Raw genomic sequence first — 16218 nt, 5'->3', positions numbered from 1 at the left:
AATAAAGAACTTCCTTATGGAAGAATAGGTTAAAAGCTCTATACAAAATAGGTTAGTTGATGTGTTTAGTTTATTCGGTTACTGTAGTATTTCGTTTTATTTCCATATACTTGCGAATATATGGCTTTTAAGGTAGAACTCCTTGTATTTCGTTGTTTTCCTCTACAATTCGAGCTGCTCGAATTGATAGTTGTATTTTTGCCCTTTGCTTTTTTTTTTTTTTGCATTATTCATGAAAGTTTTAATTCATCCAAACACACACAAAAAAATCCCCTCCCACCCAAATAGATAGGCCAATTGCAAAGAGGAGTGCTAGATTTACAAACAAATTTTACAGAAAACTTTTACAAGCTGATGTGGCTGATTAGGTTTTTCAAAATTTGAATTTATCTTATATCCAATCATATTGTGCCACATCAATTTGTAAAAAATTTTCTGTAAAATTTATCTGTAAACCTAACATTTCTTGATTGCAAATAATATGTTTTTAATCAAATAAAATAACGTAACACTCTTTCTAAAACGTTATAAAAGACCAAAAAAAAAAAAATTTTGGTAGTATATATAATTTCAAGAAAGTAAAAGAAAAAGGGGGTTTAATTAAATCTAAGAAAATGTGATTCACATCAAAGAATAATATAGGAAGTGAAATAAAAACACATAACGATTTATGGAATAAAAAACTTTTTTTTTTTTTTTTTTTTGACATATTATTAATTATGAGTCTTCAGTACTTTGTCAGAAAGTACACGCCGTATATCGGTATATGTACTTTTAACTTATTGAATTATTGGTGATCATATGTACACGATGGTATTAAAAAAAATAAATAAATAAAACCGTTAAAGCAAAACGCATGGAAAAACTATCCCTCAAATGACGTTCTCACACAAGCCCAAGTTTCGAGTTACTTGACATTATTAATAATTGTGAGTCTTCAGTACTTGGTCAGAAATTACAGCCGCAAATGGACTTTAACTTATCGAATTCTCGGTGAGAAGTGAGAACATATGCTACACAATGTTTATAAAAAAAATGAAGTTAAAATTTTATGAAAGTGTCGAAGACAGTTGAATAAACGAGTGAACACTCTTTCTCAGAAATTATGTTCCCACGTAAGTTTCAACACATCCAAATATTGGCTTCCACCTTAACTGCATGAGTTTAATTACTATTTTCGTTTCAGAGTGTTGGCGGTTTAGATTGAAAGAAAGCAAAGAAAATTGCTTTTGGCGGAATGAAGTCTCAGCTTCGTTCTCATTGTATATATAGGCAAAGAGTTACAATTGTAATCAAGTTTGACAAACCCAAACTTGATACAAACTAGGAGACCTAATTCAATACAAATAAGTAAAACAAATACAACTAGAACACTAAAGAGAAGAGATAAGAACAACTATAAGGATAATACTAAAAGATAAGAACAACTATAAAACAGACTCTATTGGTTCCTTAACAGCCCCCCTCAAACGAATGGGAGGGGGAGTAACCATGAGTTTGTCTCTGAGGAAAAGAAATCGAGAGGAGGTAAGACCCTTTGTAAAGATATCAGCACATTGATCTTGAGTTGGGATGTAGCTAGCACAAAGATCTTTGTGAAGAATTTTCTCACGGATGAAGTGGTAGTCAACTTCTATATGCTTGGTACGAGCATGGTAGATGAGATTAGAAGCTAAAGCAATAGCTCCTATGTTATCACACCAGAGTACAGGAGGATCATGGAGAGAAACTTGCAATTCTTTGAGTAGCATTCGAAGCTATGAGAGTTCAGCAGCTGTAATGGCCATTGCACGATATTCAGCCTCGGTGCTAGATCTCGAGACAACAGGCTGCTTCTTGGCATGCCAAGATACTAAGTTGGAGCCGAAGAAAACACAATACCCTGTAGTGGATCTGCGATCAAGAGGATCCCCTGCCCAGTCAGAGTCACAGCTCTTCTTGCTGCCCTCAGATCACCTTTTCTCTTGCCGCACCTGCTGTACTGCACCAACATTGCCGCACTGCACCAGATTGCCGCACCTACTTTCTTTCTTCTTGCTGCACCAAATTACAGCCTCATTGCTGTTCTTCTCCTTGCCGCACTAGACCATAGCCGCATCTCCTTGCCGTGTCCTTGATACTGCACTCATGACGCAATCCAGCGACGCTGCTCTATCCTTCACAATGCCAAACATTGCGCATCTCTGTCAATCCAAGCTCGATGACAGCAACTATCTCGGATGGGTATTTCAATTTAAGCCCATCCTCAAAACTAACGGCTTGATGGGCATTGTTGATGGCTCTGAGCCATGCCCACCAAAGCTTATTCCATCTTCTCCGGACAAAACTACTCCTGATGTCCCAAATCCAGAATATATTCTCTGGGAAAAGAAAGACCAATGTATTCTCAGTTGGTTCATTGCAACCTTAACTGCTCCACTTGTGCCTACTATTTATGGGTGTAAAACCTCCAATCAAGTATGGAAAACCCTTGCCACTCGTTATGCTTCTCCATCAAGGTCTCACGTCACTCAATTGAGACGCCAACTTCAGACTCTCAGACAAGGTAATAATCCATGTGTTACCTTTATTCGAAGTGCAAAATCCTTGGCTGACCAGCTAGCTATCGCCGGCAGCCCCATCACCGATGATGACCTTGTATCCTACATCATTGGTGGATTAAGCTCCACCTACAATTCTTTTGTCATGACCTACTCCATGATAACAAAGAATACCACTATGTCTCTTGAAGAATTTCAGTCTGAATTACTTGGACACGAGCAACTCATTGAACATCAGGCTGCCATTGATGAACCACAATCCTTTGCCATGACTGCTCAGAAGCCAGGTTACAAACAGAGATTCAACAACCAAAGGAAACATTTCTCCAATTACAGAAATTCCTATCCCTCAAAGAAGACTTTCAACGGATCTCCTGGTATACTCCCAACCCCTGCTTTCTCCCAAGGAAAAACTATTACTGGAAGCACTAGCAACTACACTCCAAGAAGCAATTCTCCCAACAACTACACTCCAAGGAGAAATAACTACACTACAAGGAGAAATTCTCAACCTGGCATCCCCTCATCCAACAAACCTCTTTGTCAGATATGTGGCCGCTCCAATCATCAAGCATTGGACTGCTTTCATCGCATGGATTATTCATTCCAAGGACGACATCCACCATCTGAACTTGCTGCAATGGTTTCCCAATCCAACGATCTATAAGATGAAGATGAATGGCTTGCTGACAGTGGAGCCAATACTCACATCACTAATGACTTGGAAAATCTAACTCTGCAGCAACCATATCAGGGTAATGAGACAGTAGCAGTAGGTAATGGTAATGGACTTGGTATCTCCCACACTGGCTCTTCCTCTTTTCTTCGCTCAAATCAACTCCTACATCTTAAAAATATCTTACATTGCTCTGATACCATGAAAGAAAGCAAAGAAAATTGCTTTTGGCGGAATGAAGTCTCAGCTTCGTTCTCATTGTATATATAGGCAAAGAGTTACAATTGTAATCAAGTTTGACAAACCCAAACTTGATACAAACTAGGAGACCTAATTCAATACAAATAAGTAAAACAAATACAACTAGAACACTAAAGAGAAGAGATAAGAACAACTATAAAACAGACTCTATTGGTTCCTTAACATAGATTACCATTAAAAACTCGGTTTTTACTTAACTGTAATACGCTTTTGCTTGTTGCTCATGAGAAGATTACGAAGTAGGCTTCAGTCAATCAATCATACAGAACACAATCGATCGACACAAGAAGGGATGGAGTCAGCTTTGAACTTTGGGGGGACTCAGGACTAAATTTTTTTTTGAGAGGAACCAATTGGCAAAAAATACTTTAAATTATTATTATTTTTACCTTTTTTTTTTTTTTTTTGCCTTAAAATTTTTTTTCTTGTAATTTGGGGAGGAACTACGGCCATTATCGATCCCCCGAAATCCGTCTCTAGACACAAGCTTAGGCGGGAACCCATTCTGGGTCCAGATGTCAAATCAAGTAGACAAGTAGAATTATTGGCAGAGATAGGGGAGGAGGGGGCCGTGATTTGCAGAACGCCGGCGTGCGTGGCATGCTAGGCAAAAAAAAAATTTTTTTCAATATTTTATTAAAAAAAAAAAAAAAGCACGCCAGCATGCTCTTTATCTTCACCCGGGGAGGAGGTGATGGTGGACCTCGATCCTATCCCTTTCAAATTAAAATGTGCATGCTACGCTTCCAAATATTGTTGATCACAGCTAATTTTATGTTCCCACGTGAATACAAAAGATTTCTTCTCTTCAATCAGATTTTATTGGTAACTCGATTTTTATTCCATGGGATGAATCTTATTTTGTCAACATATGTTATTATTATTATTATTATTTATTAATGGACTAATTTTATTTTTAAGTGTGGCGACATTCTTGTTTATGAATTGAGTAAGGATATAAAGGGTAAAGAGAATTAGAGTAATCTCAAATGTGATGTGACTTTTAAAATTATTATTGAATTTGAGATGATCATTATTGAATTTTGATATGACGGTAATTTTAAATGCTACATCACATTTAGAAGGACTCTAATCCTCCTTATATCATTGCTCTTATAAATTTGCTACACGTTAAAAAAAAAAATCAATAAAAGTTTAGAGTGTTATTCATAATATGGAGTGGATTTGACTCATCACAAGATCAGACCAATTGGTGGACAGAGTCCAATCGGCTGTTCTTGTTAAATGCTTAGGAAATTAATAGGGATAAATTAAGATTAATTAGCTCGTAGCATACTTTAATATATACAGTTCTTAAAGGTCTAATTGTTCTCAAAATGTAGCACAATTAGCTGAGAATCACACCTCATAAAGCAGAGGTTACTCAGGATTCGAATTTTTCCCCCTTACATAGACGTGTCAAAAAAAGCGTTTGCCAACTTTTGTTTTTCTATTCAACTAGATTTGGTTAAGGAGTTGGTTAGTTGTAACACTACTCAGCAAATTTACTAATCACTATACTAAAAAAATGCCTAAATTAAATTAATAAAAAAAAAAGTCAATCTATTCTCTCTCCCCAAATGTAATTGTTAGAAGAATGATAAAGGAAGAATTTTTAAGTAGAATTTTGTAAGGCCAAATGTACATGAATGCTCAGACCATGTGCCGGCAAGCCAATTACTAGACACAATGTGTAAGTCAGACACGGTGCATAGAGTGGGTCTTCCGGAATTCCAGATTTAAAGGCAGTTTTACAAACAAAAACACGTACAGTAAATATATATATTTACTGTATTCCATGAAATTTGCAATTGATTGTGAACTACGGTGCTCCTTTAATTTGGTATTGGAGATTAACCAGATCTATTTCTTTCAAAGTGTAGGTCTTGGTATAGGCCTTATTGTTGGGCTCGTCTGCAGTGGCTCTTGGCTCTACTTGATACTCAAGCAGAGAAAGCTAATCAAGCTTAGAGAAAGGTTCTTTCGGCAAAATGGTGGTTTATATTTAAATCAGGAACTCTCCCGACAATAAAATTCAGCTGGGACAACCAAAATTTTCAGCGCAGAAGAGCTGAAGAAGGCCACCAACAATTATGATGAGAATCTAATTATTGGGCAAGGAGGGTTCGGTATTGTTGATAAAGAAGTTTTATCAGATGAGAGAATTGTAGCCATCAAGAAATCTAAAGTTGTGGATCAAAGCCAAATTGAGCAGTTCATCAACGTGGTTATTATACTTTCTCAAATTAACTATAGGAACATGGTTAAGCTTTTGGGTTGTTGTTTGGAAACGGAAGTTCCTTTATTGCAGTAACCACGAGTACGTACATCATGTAACCACGGGTTGCACCGTACGTATCATGAGAAACTCGTCTTAGGATAGCTACAAAAATAGGAGAAGCGCAATTGTATTTGCACTCTGCAGCTTCTCAGTCTATAATTCATAGGGATGTCAAGTCTTTAAACATATTGCTAGATGGCAATTATACAGCAAAGGTGTCTGATTTCGGAACCATGAGATTAATTTCACTAGACCAAACAGAAGTAGCTACAATGGTGCAAGTAACTCTTGGATACTTAGACATTGAATACTTACAAACAAGTTAATTGACTTATAAAAGTGACATTAATTTATAACTTTGGAGTGGTCCTCGAAGAGCTATTAACAGGAAAAAAGGTATTGTCATTTGAAATGCTGAAGGAGGATAGAAGTCTAGCTAACTATTTTCTGTCTTATTTGAAAGAGAATAGATTATCTGATGTTCTTGAAAAACATATAGCGAATGAAGGGAACACGGTGCAGCTGAAGAAAGTGGCATATTGCATTTCTCATTGCATTTTTCTTTCGTTCAGTCATGACATAACGACTATTAGTATTTTCTACTTTTATTCAGCTCATGGCATGTTACCGACACGTTACCGATATGTGTAATGTGATAAAATTGGTGTAAAGTATAACCTTACTTAAAGTTTCAATACCAAAAAAAAAAAAAAAAAATTAAGTCTCCCTAAATCCTTCACTATAAAGTCCTCCAAGAGTCACAAAGGACGTGATCAATGGCTGACTTATGAGAGGACGTGATGTTTATCTTCAACGTAAATAAGCATAAATATTTGAATCCCAATATGCTGGTGAATGAAAAGACTTGAATATGCTTTATTTGGAAGCAACAAAATCAAGTTCCCATAACCGAGAGGTAAGCCTTGAGAAAAAGGCCCATGGGGCCTGTTTAAGACCGTAGTTGACATTATGCAATTACAAACGTGTTGAGAAAAACTTGGATTAGCAAATTCAGGATGCTGATCCCGTGGGTCAAAAGTTTCGTCGTGGCCCATCTCTGCGGGTCTGCGATCGTAACATGGGTCACGGCATGACCCACTTCTGTGAGGTTAGCAAAATTCATTGCCGTGGGTTTGGTTGTGACACACAAGTGGGTCACTTTTTCTTTTCTTTTAATTTGTAAGGATAAATTTGAATTTTTATAAAATTTTTAGGAGCATAAAGTTATTTTTATCTTTGTTTTTTTTGGTTTAATATAAGGTCAAATTCTAATGGAATTGTGGCATTACAAAAAATTGAAAGTTCGATATACTAAATTGAAAGTTTTTGAACTTTGAAATGTAATTGCAATTGTTATGAAAGTTCAAAATTTAGAGCTCTATTCAAGAGGATTAAGTGAAATTTATTTTTTTTATTTTTAAATTTATCTTTTTGTATTAATGGCATTTTTATTATTAAGAGGAGGAGGACATAGTGATAATAAAAAAATTAAAAGAAATATTAACAAATGAATGATAGTTCAAGGGAGAAGTGCAATTTATTTACAACAAGAAGATTCTAGAAGGATGATTAAGACTAGATTCCTTGACTAGAGTAAGATTCTCGAGGGATAACTAAGACTAATCATCGACGACTGACTTAAGTTAGTCAATCACATTCCTGAGGAAGAAGGCTTACATGTCTCCTATTCTCGTGCTGACTACGCTACACTTGATGACATTGGCAGATAAACTGGTGAAATTGAAGTTTTATATGCTTACTATTTTCAAAACTTGTTGTGGACGACTAGTATATGATTTTCATAAACGTTTTATTTTTCTCTTTGTTTTATTTTTTATTTTTTTTTGTAACATATTTTTCTCTTTGTTAGTAATTAAGCAAATGCTTAGACCTATAGACAAAAGAAATATTTTTCCCCTTTCAAGAGATCTCACCGGATCTGTTGAGAGCCCCTTCAACAGATTTTTTTTTTCTTTTTCTTTTTTTTTGAGCATCAAACAAATTTCATTTATGTATGAGTATGATCCTATTTGCAGAAGAAAAATTCTTAAGAAATGTTGGAGTATATGATCAAATTTTATTGTATTCAAGTCTAATTATAATTGATTTTAGATTTGATTATAATCTCTTACCTTTCAGGTAATCAGATTTGATTTGATTTGATATTATCTCCACCTGTCATACATCTATTATCTTCACATACCCGGTCCAATTCTTCTATAAATATGAGCATTTTGTATTGAAAATATCATTAAGAAATAAAAAGCAATATGTAGCATTTTGGGCTTTTCTCGTGATCAATGTAGGTGTCTAACATGAATAATACTAGAAGTTCATTTTGTGTCCCTCCAAGAATAATATGACTTTTAAAATTTTCATTGGGCTTGTGATTAATCATTATTGAATTTTGATAAGATGATGATTTTAAAAGCCACCTCATTTTTGAAAGGACACAAAAAGGACTTTTAAAATTAATTGTCTAACATAGAATACCTTTTTTATTTTTTTCATTTTTGGAAGTTTAGGTGAGAAAAAATCACTGCGATGCACGTGATTTCTATTCCATTCAAAAAAGACGGAAAAAGTCCTTAAGGGGTAACTCAGTTGGCTGTGGACCACGTCTCATGAAACGGAGGTCATTAGTTCGAATCCTCCCTCCCCTTCCCTTGTGTGGACATGTAAAAAATAAATAAATAAAAAAGACGAAAAAAGATAATAGATGAGCTAATTCTCAAAGTTTATTAGTTTGTAGGAGTCAATTGTCACTTTTTAAACTTTGGTGAGTAAAATGCAAATGTGGTGATAATTTAGGGGAGTTAAGTAATTTTTTTTCCTTTTAATTTAAATAGCTACCGAGTGCACAAGAGAGATTTTCTAAAAAAAAAAACAAAAACAAAAACAAAAAAAGCATTATGTAATTTATTTTAGAAGTTTGATGGTATATATTTTTATTATGCATTTACATGTTTCCATTTAATTTGTTTTTGGAAACACGAAAATATTTTCTAACAGACGGAGCCCTAACGGGCCGTAGTTTTGAGTCCGTCAAATGTTATACTGTGGATGGAAAATGATTTGAAAGTGAATGGTTTCCGAATTTCAAAGTGGAGCGGCAAACAGTCCGAATTTCGACCCATAAGTTTTGAACTTGAAGAAAAATAATCACATGTTTTAGGCCCATGAATGATAGTTGGTCCCGTCCAGAATAATATGGATGGGCTGAACAACATTCTTGCTGTTTTGCAAAAGGATGCGCCATTAACAGACTTTTTTTCTTGGGTCGAAGGACAATGACTGGTGTCGGTTCGGTTGGGACAACAACCACTGGTCATTAGGCCACGAATGGGCTGAACAGGTCGTTGGAATGTGACTGGGCTGGACTACGGCTAGCAGCATTAGGCTGGATGGCAATCAGCAACGGGGATAGGTGGCACGCGGGGTCAGGTGGGATTTTGGCAGTAATTTCCTTCGGCACGTGTGATATCAGAATAGCTTTGTTGTAGATTACGACTAATAAAATTTGTAATTACTATTTATTATTTAGTAAAAGATAATCTAATTCCACACATTCAATGTGTTAAACCATGAAGCAGAAGAACCAATGAAGTATTTTAATTATTGGATTTGCAACATGACAATTAAATGCAGCAAATTAATATTCCTAGATGACCTATCATCCATCTACTTGGTACTTTCTTCCTTAATAATTAATATATAAGAGATTTTGAATTGAAAATACTTTATGTGAAAGTGAATTAATTTGTATATTCTTAGGAGCAAATATTTTTTATTTGTTTTTCATTTTCTTCCTTTTTTTTTTATTTTTTTTTTTTATTTGAGTGCCATCTGGGTTAGAAGTTGATTTGACAATAGTGATAATGGAGTGGTCTACTAAAAAGACAGTGACCTTCCAGTAGTATCCAGGGACGGAGCCAGGAAATTTTATGGGAGGAGGCCAGCCAAATTTTTTTTTTCGGTTCTTTAGAATTTTTTTTATCAAAAAAAATTATTTTGGTTGTTTTTTATGAACTAAAGACTACCGTAAGGACAAAAAAAAGTAGACATTTGAAAGTAAGGGCCAAAAATAAAAAAATTTAGTGGGTATGGGCCAACAAAATTAAAAATAGGGCCAATTTTTTTTTTTTTTTTTTTTTGAGGGGGCCAAATAACTAAAATTAAAACTTTAACTTTACTTTTTTTAAAAAAAATTTTAAAATTTTTTTTTTTACTTCTAATATTTTTTTTCCTTATTTTGGGGGGGACCATGGCCCACCCCGGTCCCCCCTCCCTCCGTCTCTGGTAGTATCAATGGTATTAATAGTTTATTCAATATTACAATATTACATTTATAATTAACAAATAAATGTCTTTGTTGAAGTAGACAACTGTAGTCTGTACACCTTCCCTATTCCACCACATATTGTAGTCAACATTGGAATCTTTCGCCAGGTTTTTTTTTCCAAGTCTTTCGCGATGTTAACATCTCAACAAGAAAAGATTAAATGTCTTTGTTGAAGTAGACAACTGTAGTCTGTACACCTTCCCTATTCCACCACATATTGTAGTCAACATTGGAATCTTTCGCCAGGTTTTTTTTTCCAAGTCTTTCGCGATGTTAACATCTCAACAAGAAAAGATCAACAGATTTTAAATTAAAAATATTTCCTATTTTCACTCGAAATAATGACGTTCCCTTATGCGATTGATTACCTCACATTTTCAGGATTCAAGGAACGGCGAACCCAATTAAATTAATGGGCCCTGTTTATTCAAGAAATCTCATCTCAAGAAAATTAAGCATAAAACTTTTGGTTTACAATGCGTTCCTTTATATAAAACTTAACTGCCACTTATTTGACCATAAGAGTAAGTTTTCATTAAATTTTTAAAAAAATTTAGAGAATCAATTTACCTTTTATTTTTTTATTCAAATAAACTTCATAATGATTTTTCTTTATCTAGGGAAAAGAGAAAACCATTGGGAAAAGAGAAAACCATATTTTCTTTCATTTATGTAATCTCTCTGTTTCCTTGCATTTATTTGAAAGAATAGTTAAATGACTTTTTTTTCTTTTTTTCTCTTGTATTTATATGAAATAATATTTAAATGGTATAAAAAAATAATAAAAAAAGTTAATTGTGAAATTTATTTGAATAGAAAAACAAAAGATAATTTAATTCTTTAAATTTAAAGAAAATCTAAGAAACACTGTTGTTATTAGTGCTATTGATAAGAAAGTTTATTTTTAGTCAACTTTGGAGTACCAATATTGCTGCTTGCGAGTGATTGTATATATGTTTACTTATTTGTTAATTAAATCAATTGAGTAGTTATGAAAATAGATGTCCAATCACCATCCCAGTAGGCCGGGCAACTTTGGCTTAGAGCATGTTTAAGATTGCTTTTGAGAAATAAAACTTTTAAGTCAAAAAACGTTTTTATTTTTTTACAAAAACTTCATTTTAAGCTTTTGCCAAAAGTGTGTTTTAACAATTTTTAGGTTTTTTGGACCTTTAAAAACGCTTTTAATTCTTTTACCAAACGATTACTTAGTCTTCAAGATTGGTTGCGATAACTATTCTAACAATATGTTAGCTCTCAATGAATGTGAACTACAAATTAAGCTGAGTTTTTTTTTTTTAATGTAATTAATGCAGTCCAAGGAGTTGAAGACGTAGATTAATTAAGGTAAAGACTTTAGGCAGCTAATTTTTTAAATGCAATATATATGTAAAGGCCATGTCATACCCGGCCGGCACATCGATCGAGTGGATCTTCCGTCCGGTAACCACTCGTCCGGTATTCTTCAATATTATATAACACACCTTCTCTGATTGTCCCCATTTCTCTCACAATTGCATTCCTTAATGCTTTCTACACCCCAATAAAGTCAATAACTAGATCAATAAGACGGATTGAGATCCCAGCTATTCTTCAAGAATTGCCCATGGATTTTTTTTGAAATCCTGACCACTGATTTTCATTAAACAACCACAAATCCGTCATGTGTCCCACCTATTATAAAGGTAAAGTCCACTTAACCTCTTTAAACTACCATCATGTTGACAATCTACCCCCCAAATTATCAAAACAATGACAATGTATCCCCAATTTTAACAAAATGACGAAATTACCCTAACTAAATTAAAAACAAAAATACTAAAATTTAATTTTTTTTTTTCAAAAATTTAAGGGTATTTTTGTCTTATTAAAATTTTTATATGGGTAATTTCGTCATTTTGCTAGCATTGGGGGGTACATTGTCATTCTTTTAGTAGTTTGGGGGAGGGGGGGGGGGTAAATTGTCGCAATTGCCAATTGATAGTTTGAGGGGTAGATTGTTATTGGAGCGATAGTTTAAGGGGGTTAAGTAGACTTTACCCTATAAAATAATAAAATATTAGTTAAATTTCAAAAATAAATATAAAATAATTTATTAAAAAAAGAAAATAATTAAAAAAATAAAATGGGGTGGTTCGGCCACCCCAGCTCAGCCTAGGGGGTGGTTCGGCTGGGGCCATGGGGTTGGCGTCGGCCACCCCCAAAAGAGCTGGGGGTGGCGTCGGCCACCCCCTAGGGGAGAATAGGAAACATACGATGGCCTGATCAACCTGTAGTAGGAAACATACGATGCACAAACTTGTATAACTAAAGAATATATAGGCCACGTTTGGTTTGTGGAATAAACTTCGGAATGAAATGACTATTCATATATATGAATAGTCATTCTCTTGTTTGGTAAGGATCTATTACTCGAAATAGTTATTCATGTGGGAATAAATATTCTCATACACATAGGAATAGTTATTCCTCTTAAAAATGAGAGGAATACCTATTCCTTAAGGAATGTACAACTTTTGCCCAATTTTGGGCCAACTTTTGTCTTATTTTTTAATTAAAAAAATAAAAAAATTAAAAGTAAAAAAAGTTTTTGAAGCAATAATTTTTATTTTGGTTATTCTTTTTTTTTTTGGTATTTTTTAAAAATAAAAACTGTATTTTGCTTCAGAAACTTTTTCCTAATTTTTTAATTTAAAAAATTAAAAAATTAAAAATTAAAAGAGTTTCTAAAGCAATAATTTTTATTTTGGTTCTTCTTTTATTTGGTATTTTTTTTAAAAAAAAAAAAATTGTATTTTTCTTCATAATAATGACCATTTTTAAAAAAAATTGGACATTATTATGAATAAAAGTACAATTTTTATTTTTTTTAAAAAAATACCAAATAAAAGAAGGACTTAAATAAAAATTATTGCTTCAGAAACTTTTTTAATTTTTAATTTCGTTATTTTTTTAAATTAAAAAATAAGAAAAAATTTGGCCCAAAATTGGGGCTGTATCATTCCTCTATTTTTTATTTTATTTTAAACTTAAAAAAGAAAAAGAAAAAAAGGGGTGGCAAAAGAGTGTTTAATTTGAAGCTCACCATTACCGAACAGATAGGTTTCATGTACTAAACCATTCGAAATAGGTCGATTTTAAGACTAATCATAGATGCTAATTAATTAACTAGATGTATATGTGCTACAGATATACTCTACCATAGGCTCGTCCTCTGGCCCTTGATGACTAAAAAGGACATCAGCAATGACGATTTAGAGCTTAAAGAAGGTCAAATATATATATATATATATATATATATATATATATATATATATATGTGAGTATATGTGCTACATATATGCTCTACCAAGGGATGACTAAGACTAATCATCGACGACTGACTTAGATTAGTCAATTCCATTCTTGGGGAATAGAAGGCTTACACGTCTCCTATTATTGTACTGACTAAGCTACACGTGATGACATTGACAGATAAATTGACATGCAAGTTGTTGGAGCTATTTGAAGTTTGATTATAATGTGAATCATCGATTATATATATATATATATATATATATGTGAGTATATGTGCTACAAATATACTCTAACAAGGGATGACTAAGACTAATCATCGACGACCGACTTAGGTTAGTCAATCCCATTTCTGGGGAATAGAAGGCCTACACGTCTCTTGTTATGGTACTGATTAAGCTACATGTGATGACATTGACAAATAAATTGACATGCAAGTTGTTGGAGCTATCTATCGGGTATGCTTTTGAAGTTTGATTATAATGTGAATCATCGATTTTCATGAGCTCTTAACTATTTTGGTTCTCTTTGCTGCTCCCTAATGGATGATATATTGGTTAATTCTATGCCTTTTACAAACATTATTATACGTTAATTCATCCAACAGTAGTTCTGTTATATATTGTGGTTAATTATATGCCTTTCAATTTAACTACGTTTTAAGTTATTTTTAGATCAGAACCCATGCATGTGTTGCAAGAAGACTTGACTTTTTCTTTTCCTTTTTTTCTTTTATGAGATATAACTGGGAAAAGGAAAGGGGTTTCGGGAAGACTTGACTATTCTCCAAGAAGACGTGATTATTCTCCAAAATGCATGTGTTGCGCAATTACCAAATTAAAGTTTCTCCTAACTTGACGTCGTTAATTATGACACTTGGGTACTTGGTCAGAAATAATTTTTGGTGAACATATATTACAGGATGTTGCAAAAAGAATTAGTCATGTGTGAACTCAAAAAAGAAAGAAAGAAAAAAAGAATAGTTATGCCTTGTTTGGGAAGCAAGATTTTCCAACTCAATCTCAAATTTTTTCTAAATTCAAGTTTGGCAATTTTTTAAACTCAATTCAACTCAACTCAAAAAATTTCAACTTAACTCAACAATTTTCAACCCAATTAATAAAAATTATAAATAAAGATTGAAAAAATAAAAAAAATAAATAAATAAATAAATTTAGGGTAGCCGAAACACCCCAGGTGGTGGCTGGGCCACCCCAAGCCCAACTGGGGTGGTCCGACCACCCCTTAATATTTTATTATTTTTTAAAACTTCTTATTATTATTTTTTTATTTAAATTTAAAATATATGTAATATTTTATTATTATTTCTATCAATGGGACATATGTTTCATTTATGACCTTAGAGAGATCCTAATTATTAATTGGATATTCTCTAATCCAAAATGGATAGAAGAAAATCCTCTACCGTGTTTGACCCACATTCCTTCGTGGGCCATAGGTTGAATAATGAAGGTTGTTGATAGAGGACAATTTTCAATCATATTTGCTTTAACAAAAGGGACATATATAGCGATTCTGACATCATATGGAGACATAATTAATGGCGTTGGAAAGCTCATTTAAAGGGTTACAAAGTCATATATCATTAAGTTTTCCTAATTCAAATGTTTACTAAGTTAAAATAGACCGTAAAAAGAAAATTGAAAAGCCGTACAAAATTGCTCGTATGTTGTTTATGTTTGAACAAGCTTTAAAACAAGTTGACAAAATAGCTCGTTCAATAACTCATATGAAGTTGGGTTCGAATGAGTTATTCATAGATGCACTCGTTTAAAGTTGGGTTAGAACGAGCTGCTGTGTGAATTGACAATTCATGTAAGAATACGAGGAAACCATAGTTAGGTTCGAAAGAGCCTCTTACACGTTCAGACAAGCTCCAATAAATTTTTGTAAGCAAACTTTTATTTGAGCGTTTTCTTAGGTTCAGGAGTCTAGGTAGTATAAATATATGTAATGGCTATCTATAGCCTTAATTTATTATGTTATTTTGACCAGTGATCAATGAAAAACACTTTTAAGAGTGGTTTTCTTTTCTATCCACATTAAATCCTTGATTGAGTATTAGTTTTAAGAAGAGTTGTGATTCTTATCTTGTTTGTCTTGGCAAACTAATCACTACACCCTGCATTAATTGATATCAAAGTCAAGTTGCACTGCATCAATTATTTAATTGTTGATGGAGATCTTGTGGGCTAAACAACAAAAAAATTCGTCCAAAGCGCGTTAACTAGCAGAGCAGGAACATTAGTAATTACTACTCTTAACTATTGGCAAATATATCAAGGATTAAATTAAGGGTGAATTAAATTAAGCTGGAAGAGAAATGATAGGATTATAAAATATTTTACAAAATAATTTTATTGTCCTATTATAATTGAAAACGAGATAAATTTATATTTTAAAAAATTTAATCATATTTTTTTAAAATTAAAAAAAAAAATTAGAAGCCTAACAATTTTTCAGCTGAAAAGGCTAAAAAAAAAAAAAATTGCTAAATAGAAAATCTCTTTTTAAACCATGAGATGGTAGAATTTGTAAATGGGTTAAAGTAATTCCAAAAATATTTATGTATAATATTTATCTCACAAAAGAAAAGGTAATTGTGAAGTGGGAGAGTGTTGTTCTTAAAGTTAGAATTGTAAGAGTCATTCATTTATGAGGACCTCAAAGGGAAGTTGTGGCATTTAAAACTTTCCGCATCCAATTTCCAATGCTCCAACTACCTCGCATTTACTCCGATCGACGGATGGACGGATGGATGGGACAGATTAACAAAAAAAAAATAAAATTCAGTAATTCTCCC

Source organism: Corylus avellana, chromosome 7, assembly GCF_965113065.1.
Source record: "Corylus avellana chromosome 7, dhCorAvel1.hap1.2, whole genome shotgun sequence".
Classification (NCBI taxonomy): Eukaryota; Viridiplantae; Streptophyta; class Magnoliopsida; order Fagales; family Betulaceae; genus Corylus; species Corylus avellana.
This window is presented reverse-complemented; position numbering follows the sequence as displayed.